Below are 12,221 nucleotides of genomic sequence, written 5' to 3' on the forward strand. Positions count from 1 at the left end.
TGGAATAGACTCACCCAGGAGCAGATCTCCATGTGAAAAATTAAGCCACCTTGAAATTGTCCCTCTGGAGTCACTTTTGAATATTCTACCTGGGAATCCAAAAATCATTGAATAAGTGAATAAATAAACTATAGAGAAAAGGGAAACAAAAATTTGAGAAGCACCTACCCTCTGCAAGGTGCCATGAGGCTATCTAAAATATTAGACCTATCTGTGTGCTTTATAGTAAAGATGTGGGCACTCAAATCATCAGGAAGCAGCAGAGCGAATGACAGTGGAGGAGCGGTTAAGGCGGACTGTGTGGCATGACAGGAGGAGGAGGTGACCCCCCACACAGCAGTTTGCTGCAGAAGGCATGTGACTGGTTGGGGAAAGAATGCAATGAGCCTTTATTTTCGGGCCCTGGGGTGTGATTGTGTAACTAGGAAGCCGCGGCCCCTCAATCACAGAATCCCATACCCACCGCAGTGGGAGTTATTCATGTACCATTTGCGCAGGAGCATTTTTAGGATGTGAAACCCCAAACTCACACAAAGACCAAACAGCCTTTTCTGAACCTTCCAGTCATGCATACAGCATTCATGTTGTCTATGGTTTCTGAGAACTGCTCCACGGAGGGTAAATGAACTAAATCACAAGTTTTGCTGAGCCAGAGAAATAGGAGCCTCGTGAAAGTGCACACTGTTGCCTAATGTTCTCTGTTCCTTCCTATTCAAGCAGAGAAGTGTGTTGAAGATCTGTGTGCCTGTGTGCATGTGAGAGAGAGAGAGAGAGAGAGAGAGAGAGAAAGAGACAGACAAAGAGAGGAGGGGGAAAGGAGGGAGTTACAAGAGAGAGAAATAGAGAAACAGAAATTGACAGCTAGTTGCTGTCAAGGAAGGTGAGAGCTACCCATGAGTGAGGGCCTTAAGTGGCAGCACTAGAGTCAATGTCATATTGTCCTTAGATTAATTTACTTTAGAATAATTTGAACTATAACTTTTTTGTACAAGTTCACCATGAGCTTCATACGAGAGGTGATTAGTAGTTTTTGAAAATCACAGGGTTATTAGTTATGCAGAATACTAAACAGAAATCTAAACCCCAGAAGTCGATTTCAGGGCACTTAAAGTATTCGTATTGAAATAAAACCTTTTTAAAAGAGCATGCTAATTAGCATAAGGGATGTCAGATAATTATGTGTTAAGTTTCATGGTGTGAGATAGAGTTTGATTTGGATTCTCTATAAGACTCGCTGTCCTTGAGGGCAACTGGGGAGCTCAGTGGTTGAGTGTCTGCCTTTGGCTCAGATCATGATCCCGGGGTCCTGGGATTGAGGACCCTGGGCTCCCTGCAGGGAGCCTGCTTCTCCCTCTGTCTGTGTCTCTGCCTCTCTCTCTCTCTCTCTCTCTGTGTGTGTGTGTCTTTCATGAATAAATAAACTAAATCTTTAAAAAAAATTTTTAAAAAGATTCACTGTCCTTGAATGAACAGTGTTTAAAATTCTGCAAAGCCCAGGATTTTAATAATTGGTTTCCAGATCTAAAATCCCTTTGGACCTCCTTCCGAGGACTATAAGGAGAGCTTTATCACTGGACTTAACTGTAAAGATGGGCACCCACTCACCTTGGAACAGGCTTTCATGTGAGGGCGGCTGTGTGACCAGGGCAGACATGGGGCCTCTTCTCCCCTACACAGGCTATGGGACTGAATTGTGACTTTGGGTGGAATTTGTCCCTTTCATTATCCCACCACCTGGTATTGGGTTATGATGAAGGTGGTGTCTATCCACCCTGTACCCCTACTTAGAACCACCGAAAGATCAGCTTCCAATATTTACCAAAAGAGAACCAGACATTTGCTGATGGTCAAATAAATTTAGACCCATTTTCACAGTGTAAGCAGCCCTTCGATGGCGGTTCAGGGGACAGGGTGCTGCTCAAGAGTTCTCATTTGAAAGTCTCTTAAGAAACCAGGCTTCATGAGGAGGGGGATCCCGCATGTTCTGTGAAGTGAATAATGGAGTCAGTCACCACCAGGAGGATCTCTCCAATCCTAAAACTTTCAATGAGGAGGCACAGGGCAGCTTTCCCCCAGAACACACACTGTGTGTAGGTCCCAGCTGGCTCCTGGATACTGTTTCATTAGGTGACATTTTCCAAGCACCTGTGGATGCTCTTAGCAGAGTGCGTGGCCCAGTACAGCAGGTATGGGAGCCAGTGCAGCATGATACCTCAGGGCTTTGGTTTTAGAGAGACTTGGCTTTTAGTCCCAACTCTTACTAGTAGACAGAGGGAGATTCATCGCTCATCTCATAAGTTCTTTAGTCGCATTTCCCCCTAGATATGTGTCTTTCCCTCTCGTGATGTTAAAAACAGAAGCATCGCCCAATTCCTAATAGGAAGGAGAGATGGTAGGGCTAGAAGCTAGAGGAAGGCAGAGAAATCCAGATACATCATGAAGGTGTCACTTGGATTACCTCCTCTCAGTTTCAGCAACTGTTCTGGCACCCATGTGGCCACAAGGGTCTTCGGTGCTGCTGGTATTTTGGGGCTCACCGGGAATCTAATTTGGGCTAAAGGAAGCACCTCCTACTTCCCTGAGTCTCTGGAGCTCTTAGAGGAAATAGAAGAAAATTTTCCACTGACTCCTATCTGTTTAACTTTCCTCCATCATTTTAAGGTCTTGCTCACCAACGCTCTGAGAGAACAGTCCTTGAAGTGGCCAAGGCTGATCTCTATTTCCCAATGGGAAATCTCAGCTCCTATCTTCAGCATAGGTTTTCATTATGAGAAGTCATGAAGACAGCAGAGGAACAGAAAGGTCCCATGGGAGCAGGGGCAGGGCTGGCATTTTGGGGTAAGAGGAGGCATACCTCACTAATGTCTAAATTTTTCCTGGGGTTTCTGAGTTCTGCTGCAGAAGGAATTCCTGGCTCTCAAGTACTCTCCCATGAAATCAATAAACTGGCAACTCCAAATTGAAGAAAAGACTTCAAATTCATCCCTTCATCAAATAGGTATTGAGTACCTGCTATGTGTCAGCCACTGTTTCAGATCCTCGGGATAGCCCACAGAGATGATGGTGACAAGCGTTGGGGAGCAGTAGCTATGCAGTGAAGCAGGCTGATTCAGGTCAGGTTTATTTATTTTTTTAAGACTATTTATTTATTCATAAAAGATGCAGAGAGAGAGAGGTAGAGATATAGGCAGAGAGAGGAGCAGCTCCAGCAGGGCGCCTGATGTGGGACTCAATCCCAGGACCCCAAGATCATGCTCTGAGCCAAAGGCAGACGCTCAACCACTGAGCCACCCAGGTGTCCTGGGTCATGTTAGAAGGAGAGAATCTGGGATATGAGGAACAGAGACTAATGATGAAGGCTGATTCCTAAGGTTGGTCTTGAACCACTGGGTGCATGTGGCTTTAGTTACAGAGATGAGGGAGGACCAGGTTTGGGGGCACAAGTGAAGGCTCCTATATTCATCATATTAATTTTGAGATGCCTATTTGATCTCTGAGAGAGGAGGCAAGTAAACTTTCCTTATGCAGCCCCAGGCTGCTATTGCAAAATACAATTGACTGGGTGTCTTACAAGATACACAAGTATTTCTCACATTTCTGGAGGCTGGGAAAGCCTAAGATCAAGGTGCCAGCAGATCTGGAGCCTGATCAGGACTTGCTTTCTGGTTTGCAGACAGCCCTCTTCTATCCACACATGGCTGAGAGCAGAGATAGGAGGACAAGCTTTCAGGTTTCCTTCATAAGTGCACTAATCCTATCACGAGGGCTCTACCTTCATGTCCTAAGCAACTCCTCAAGTCCCCTCCTCCTAATACCATCACACTGGGGAGTAGGATTTCAACACAGGAATGGGGCCAGGGGTGGGCACAAGCATTCAGCCCACAACAAGGCTTTAGGCAACAAGAATAAGGCTGAAACCCAGGGGGAGTTTCAGAACTAGAGATAGGAATTTGGGAGTTATTTCCATGTAATGCTTCAAACCAGGATGGAAAAGAGTTTGCAGAGGGAGAAGAAAAGGGGAGGCAGGGCTGACCTCTGGGGCTTATATTCCTCCTCTCTCAGACCAAGGAACCAGCAAAGGAAGCCATGAAGATGTAACTACGGAAGCAGCAGCCCAACCAGGAACCTGTGCTGTACAGAAGCCAAGAAAGGTCAATGATTCAAGGAGGGAATCATCAACTTGAATGCCCCCAGAGGTAGGATATTATGAGAACAGAGACATGCCGTTGTGTAATCACTGGTGAGCATAATGCAAATAGATGTTGGGGAGCAGGGATGAGGAGGCCAGGTAAGAGTTGGCCAAAGAGTTTCCTTTTACTGTTATAGGAAGGGAGGCATGTTCAGCTATAAAAACAGGATGGAATTTGGAGTCAGAAGACCAAATCCTAGGGTCAAGGATCAAGACTCATCAGCTGGATGATTTTGAGCAAATACTGTTCCACATCTTAGCATTAATCTGCAACAATGATGCCTGCTCCACAGGGTTCTGGTTTTTGTTTTTAAATATTAATATCCTTTTTTTACAGCCTTGATCTCAGAAACTGAGCATAGCTTTCCTGCCCAACAAGGATTTTCCCATGTGGGAAAGAGGCAACTCCTCTACTCATAACAAGATTTAGTTACTCTCTTAGAATATCTCCCCAATTTGATCATGAGGACTTATCAAAATTCTGTGAAGACAGACATTGTGTTAATACTCTTAGTAACCTACTCATTCATTTATTTATTCACTCATTCAACACATAGTCATTAAAAACTCATTATGGCCCAAGAATGGTTATAGACACTGGAGTTGTTGCAATGCCCAAACCAAGTCCCTGCCGCATGGAGTTCACATTATAGCGTGGGAAGACAGACAATAAACAAAGACACATGTATATCAGGTGCAGAGATAGGTGTTATGGAGAAAAATAAAGCAGGTTACGTGGGATGAGGAGTTATTTTCCAAAGGTGACCAATTAAAGGATGTTTCAGCAGAGACCTGCAGGCAGTGAGGGACTAGCCATGAAGACACAGGAGTATCACAAGCAGGGGAAACGTGGAGTGTCTAGCCCCTGAGGAGGAGATGTACTTAGGGTAATTGTCTAGTGCAGAGTTGACTTTTCCTTATCACTCCACTCCAGACGTATCTGGTGTCTTGTTCTTTAGAGCTTCAGGTTTCACAAACTGCTACTTAGGGAAAAGAAACAGCTTAGTAAAATGATAGGTTGCTGGAGTTTGACTAGGAAGCATTGTAATCTCTTTAAAAAGCCCACAATTGCCACTCCTTCCATGTGGCCTTTTGATGTTTGCTAATTTAGGGCTACCATATTTCCCATTCTCTGGCGATCCCTAGATTTCCCCTCCCTTGCCAATCTCAAGGTCCCTCTACCTCTGTCCGTGTTTCACAGAAATCCCACATCCCTCCTTTGGCATAAGGGCCACTCTCAGGTAGTGGTAGTTGGGGTCCGTCTTAGTTGTAAAACAAAGTTTTAACTTTGATGTGTTAAGGATCTGGGCTGCTGTATTTGCTGAACTTCTAGGCACTTCCCTCCTTCCTCCTTTCAGCAGTGAAATCTTCATGTAAATTCTAAGGCCATCTTCTTTTCCATAGAGGAGTAAACAAGAGGGAAGGGTGGAAGGTTGGAGGTGAACACAGGTTATATGGGCCCTGCAGGCCTTTGTAAATCCCTAAAATCATAAACTTTTCTGGTCTCCTTACTTGTATGTAGGTCACAGAAGCAGCATTGATGGATGTCATTGTCCTCATGCTACTCACTTGTTAGAACTTTAAGATCTAATGAACACCTAGCCTTCTACTTCAACTTTTCTACCTAGGAAAGTGCCAACATTGGGTCAATATTATACTTCACCTCCTCTGTATCTGATGCAGGAGCTTGCACTAAGGAGAAAAGAATACAGGCTGATGAAAGATCAGTCTTTCACTCTCTCTCTCTTAAATATATAGGCACCATATAGTTTACTGATCCAACTGGGACGCTATATTGATAGAATGGTTACTATAAATAATTAAACCTTGAAAATAGACATATACCAGGACTGTCTTGGACATACCAGGAGTAACATCAATGTACAGACAAGCAATTTTATATTACCAAAGTGATATAGGAAAGTCGAAGGGCATCCATTGTAGAAAGGCTCCACCTTTGCTGTTTTCCTGTTGGGCCCTGTTTACTCATTTTCTATATTTTACCTTGAATCTAGGCAAAAACCACTATGTTTCCACTCAAGGAAGGAAGCAAGAAAGTTAATCATTCTCTGAGTTTCTCCTAAACCCCAAACATCTGATAACATCCAAGAAGAGTTAAGTCCCAAATATATCTCAGGACATTAGCTTCAAATAAACTCCAGTTAACATTGGCATCAGTGACCCCCACCTTCGAAGATTTATAAAATAACACCTATTGTTCACCTGTCACTCTGATCAGAGTTCACCTATCTCTGATCAGACCCGACCCTCGATTCCTGAAGGAACACGTACCCTGGACCCCCTTCCAGTATAAACCTCTAGCCCCAAGTGACGAAGAGACTCATTCTGCTCTCCTTTCTCAGTCTCCCAGGTACTCCATCTGCTATTCTCTGTCACTCAAGTGATGCAGTATACTCTGTTTTCACTTTTTCTGGCTCGAGTTTGATTTCTATCCCGCATGAACCCAGGGAGCTTCTTAGCTGGTCCTGTGGGAGCCCTCTCTGGGTCCTTAGCCCCAGCCTGCCTGCATTGAAAGGAAAGGGAATGAGGATCAAACCAAGGATAATTCTAAGCCCTTCCAGCCCATACTTAGCAAACACCTTTCATCCCATCTCATAGAAAAAATTGAGGCTACCAAAAAGATTGAGGCTGCTCTGACCTAGACACTTGCAATATGCCTAAATTCATCTTCCCTTCCTCTCTTTTTGTTCAGGACCAATCTGTACTTGTGTCTGGATCCCATTTCCTCCTGCCTCTTCCAGGGCTCACCTCTAGCGTCCTCTCTCCTGGGATCTTCCATCTCTTCTTTTTGATTTCTCCCCACCTAAGAGCAAGCTCAAGTTCTAAAAAGGCCTTTCCTGATATTATGTTCCCCTCATTCCTACTCTTCGGTCGGAACACTTAGAGCGTGATCCATATATGATGTCCCTTCTTTGTGTCCCATCCACTCAGGGCACTATAATTTCTGTCTCCCACTGAGTTATTAGAACTACGCTCATCAAAATTAGCTTTATCCAAGTGGCCAAAACCACTGAATGGTTTTCATCTTTATCTTACTTGAATTTTTTAATTTTTTGATGTCTTTAGCACAGTTGACCATTTGTAATAAACATTCTTTGCTTCTTCAATCCCCTATGCAACTAGAACCTCCTCCCACCCCCTTGGCATCTTTCTCAAACTATTCCTATGTGGTGTCCTCCAGTCACTGTCACCAGTACTTATGAACTAATACCAGAGAAAGATATAAAATACTTGGCCATTTCTACTTCCTGCAGGTGGCACCAGAGACAGAGGATCACAGGCAGGTGGGAGGAGAAGGGGCTGTGCAAAAGTTTAGGTATCACTCTTCATTGCTGCCTTGAAAATAGTGCTCTGGATCTGGAGTGGAGGAGCCAGGTGGCCGAGGGGTCTCCTTAGGGCAAGTTTATCTTTCAAGGCTCACCAGTTGTGGGTGGAGGTAGGATTGAATCACATGTATAGCTTGCATAAGGGGGAGGCCAAATGTAGCAGTAAATAGCCTTTGGAAAGCAGAGTTCAACAATTTAAAAATCAATTTTCTTCTTCTAAGATAGCCAAAATGGTTACTCGTGGTTTCTTATGTTTCTTTAACTAGGGTTACCAGAACACAGCTTTGCATTAGAAATGCAAGTTCGGCAGAAATGTGTCTTCCCTAATGAGGCCTGGTGCCTATTGGTATTGTGTCTGGGTCCCTGGGGCTGTTCAGTGGGGGGGGAGGTGGCACTCTCTGATTTTCCAGTTGCTGAGAAGTCCACAGGCCTCCTGTGGACATATAAAGTGGCCATAAACTACCCTGGAGCTTTGGGACTCAGCACAGGGCTTCCACATGGGGCCTGACTCTACACAGGCCCTGTGGGTGGGTTTGTGGGGAGAGCTTCCCACTTAGAGCTGGCTGTGTGGACCCATTGTCACTTGGTGGGTAACTTTACATCAAAGCCTGTGGCCTGATGGAGCCTTGATTCTGAATGAAGCTAAGCAGAAAATGGTGTAGCTGGAAGCAGAGGATTTACCACTTGTGGGAAGGTTACAAGAATTCCATTGTGGCTACAGACAAGAGTCAGCTTTGTGTGTTCTGAAAGGCCTCTGTAAAGTCCATTTGTTCAAGGCAACATGGAATGTCAGAGCTGGCAGGGACCTCAGAGACCAGCTAACCCAACCTTCTTGTTCTTTTTAATATAGGTTTCAAAATGCAGACTGTGGCTGGACCCTCATAATTGCATCCAGTCGCGTGACTTCAAAAATTTTTTACATCCCTTCGATGTTAAGCTATTTGTTACTGACAGTCAAACAAACAATGCCAGCCAGGTAAAACATGGAGATTTCTGAAGCTAAATTCTTTATACTGACTGCTTCCAGGACATCTCTCATTTCTTTATTAACCCGTGGCCAGCTGACTTCTGTCCTCACTCTCTATAAAAACAGTTTCAAGGCCTTTGGGTGCCCCTTCCTCTTGGGTTCTTATGCCATCTCCACTGACCCATGCTTCAGAGTCTACCTCAATAACTAAAAAGGGCCTCTGCTCACCTCATGTTCATCATCTATGGCCTTCTGTTTTAGTTAAAATCCCTTTAGTGGGGTTCTGTTCCTTGCAAGCAAACTAATATGGGGGAGTATTATTTTTTTAATGAAACAAATCCCTGCATCCCTCCACACCCATCTATTTCTTTTTTTCCCTTGGTCTCTGTATGTCTTTGAACTGAATCGTTCAAGGAGAGGATAGTTCACTTTGCTTAAAGGTAGGAATAGTTAGCAATCCAAAATGCTGCCTCCCATCATATACAAAGCACATTATGTAGATGGTCTCATTTAACCTAGAAATATCCATATGGAAGTAGATACTACACCATGTTCATATTTTTCAAATGATAAAACAGAGGCATATAGGTTAAATAGCTTGCCTTGCTGAGCACTGGAGCTGGGATTTGAACCTCTCACTACTCACCAGCAGAGGTTATAGAACCTACATGAAAAGCTGCCTTCACATGTTATCAAATTGCTGCTCAGATGTGTTATCCTTCTTCTCCCCTCCTTACAGTTACTATTTAAACTTGGGCTGGGGATTCTTTGACCTCCTGGGCTAAAAAGGGCTGAATGAGCATAGGTCCTGATAGTCAGACTGGCCCAATTCCAGTCTCAAGGTTTCCAAGCCTCCCCTGCCAACTACCGGCAAACATGCCTCAGCTTCCACATTATGAACTGTGGGTTCACTTCTGATGTAGAATCTCCCATAAAGTGTTTATCTTCCTAAACCAAGGAAGAGCAAAAAACATTTGCCCTTTCCCACTTGGAGGAATGTCCCTTCTACTCAGAACAGCTATCCTGAAACAGTCACCTTGGGCTCGGCAGAGCTGTCCTCTGGCCTGGAAGGGAGACTCTGAGTGCACCCCAGGCTACTATGGTATGTGAGTGTGGCATTAGTTTTGTGGGTTTTGCAAGGTAGGAAGGGACCTCTTGGTTGCTGGAGGTCTTTGGTTTGGCTGGAATCTCTCTGTCCCCCTTATGCAGTTCTGCTCTTTGAGAAATTCAGAATCCTTGACAGAGGTCCTTACTTTCCTCGGGCAGCTTTCTAGAACTCGGAGAATTTAATCTCTGCAGCAAACTAACAAGGTTGTATTTGCCCTTTCTTTCTGTTGACTTCCCAGGAGATTTCAAGCATCCTAAGATGTTCTTTTAAAGACTGGTGTTCCTGAAGTTAGCAGTGACTTCTCAGAGTCTGCCTCATTTCCGAATATCAACCCCGCTGGGGTCACAGTCATTGCCTCAAAGAAATTGGTGCAAATTAGTCACCTTTAAACTAATCTGGGAGTAGGTTCCATGAGAGTTATTAGGCCTCCTGCATAGGCTCCTTAGTATGGCAAATACAAATTCCAGTCTACATCTCAGATTTGCAAGAATGATAACTTTATTTTTCAATAATCAAACTCATACTTTTATATCCTATTCTGCTGAGTGACTAGCCTCCATCTTGATCTATGCAGTGTTTCTTCTCAACACCCAGCAGGCTGAGAGGAATAGAGTTTCCTGCCCTGGGAGAGCAGGATAATCAGAGAGAAGCAGTCAGAATGGTGGCATTGATGGATCTAAAGAAAGACAGGGCCCCATGGAAGTAGTACAATCCCTATATGTAGATTTATGAGCCTCAGGAAGATAGTAAAACAAACACCAGGAGAGAAAATGTCTGTGGTGAGTCTTGGCAGCCAATGCCTTACTCAGCCTTACAATGAGTTCTACACCAGACTGGCTGAGAACATTCAGAATGGCTGGGGAGAAACAGAAATTTCTGACAGAACCATTCATGTGGGAGTGAGACTCTTTCTATGGAGCCTCTATGGACTCACATCCAAAGACCACACGGGGTGATGAATGTCTCAGAAGTCACACCCACAAGGGCACTGAACTGCAGATAACCCCCACACCTCTTCCTTCAGCTCTCCCTGATGCCTTGGCATAAGTCCCACAAGACTTCAGTACAACTTGGGGAGGGAGATGCAGGAACAAAAATCTCAATTGACTGAGGTACAATTTTGCATCCACCACAAATTGGGAGGTCAAAAGGAAAAGCTAGTTGAGTTTGGGAAAAATATAGAAATATGGTCATTCATGCACACCTGAATTTGTGAAGCTAGAGTTGTATACAAGCTCTAGTAGAGTGTGGATTTATCAAAAGAATTCAAAAGAATCTCATGGAAACAAAATTCTGGAGGTATATCTGGGCTTCACGGGAATGAGAAAGCCACTAGCAGCTACTGCGGGCGGCTCTGACTGTCTCTCATAATCAGCTTTACTCTGGGACATGGTACCAATGTCCCCTCTGCAAAGGCTGAGACAAAGGCAGGTGTCTTTCTCTCTGGACTCCTAATCCCTACTTTTCCATAACATTGGTGGACATGGGGCAGACCCGGTGGCGAAGCGCCACCTGCAGCCCGGGGTGATACTGGGGACCCGGGATCAAGTCCCACGTCAGGCTCCCTGCATGGAGCCTGCTTCTCCCTTTGCCTCTCACTCTCTCTCTCTCTCTCTCTCTGAATGAATAAATAAATAAATAAATAAATAAATAAATAAATAAATAAATCTTAAAAACAAAACAAAACAAAACATTGGTGGACATGGGTCTTTGGTTGGTGCTCACTAAGGAGCCATCTCCAAGCCACGTATTGGCTCTGTGACTGCCATGAAAATCCTTAGTGCCTCCCGGTTGAAAGTTTTGAGAGGGTATCACCTTTGACATTCTTGCCAGTTTGCCAGTGTAATGCCCTTTAGGTCAGGAACCCACCCTGCTTCAAGTCCGTGGGGTCGGAAGGTGAGGAATCAGTAAATCAGACATCAAACCAGTCATCAGAAGTAGATGGGTTAGAAAGTTTCAGAGAAGAGGGTCTTAGGCCCAGAGGCCTGGCCCAATCTCTAATTTCCCTTTTGTTAAAATTATTGCTGCACGTGTCTTATATCCCTCTCTACCTTATAACATCTTTGAAAGTAGAAGTTCTGATTCATTTGTGTATGCACCATGACATCTTTGTGTGCCTTTGGCATTTGGGAGAATTCAATGAATATTTGGTGAATGAGTATACATCTCTCTCCTCTTAGCCCTCCATTTCTCTATATTCATTCTCTATTCTTTATACCTTTTTTTTCCTAGTGGACAGTGTCCAGGATAAAACCCAAATAGAATAATTCTCATTGCTGAGGAGTAATAGGTGAGTGCCAGCCAAAATGACTAAGATTTGAGTGTGACCCTTATGCAGATGGATTTCCTGACCAGACACTATAAAGAAACATCCTTTGCATCACCATATCTGTAATTGGGCTTTCCCTGACAACTGAACATCTTAATTTCTCATTATTTTAGAGCTGTCTTAACTGCTATTGAAATTGGCTGGAGACCACTTTCAATGTTTGAAGCATTTAAGTGATAGATTACAGCTAATTTAAAGAAGAGGAAGAAGTGGCACTCTGCAGAAGATTACTCCTAGTCTCTTTCTGACACTTGAAATGATTTTTCTAAATTAAAAGCTTC

This window comes from Canis aureus, chromosome 4 (genome assembly GCF_053574225.1).
Source record: "Canis aureus isolate CA01 chromosome 4, VMU_Caureus_v.1.0, whole genome shotgun sequence".
NCBI lineage: Eukaryota > Metazoa > Chordata > Mammalia > Carnivora > Canidae > Canis > Canis aureus.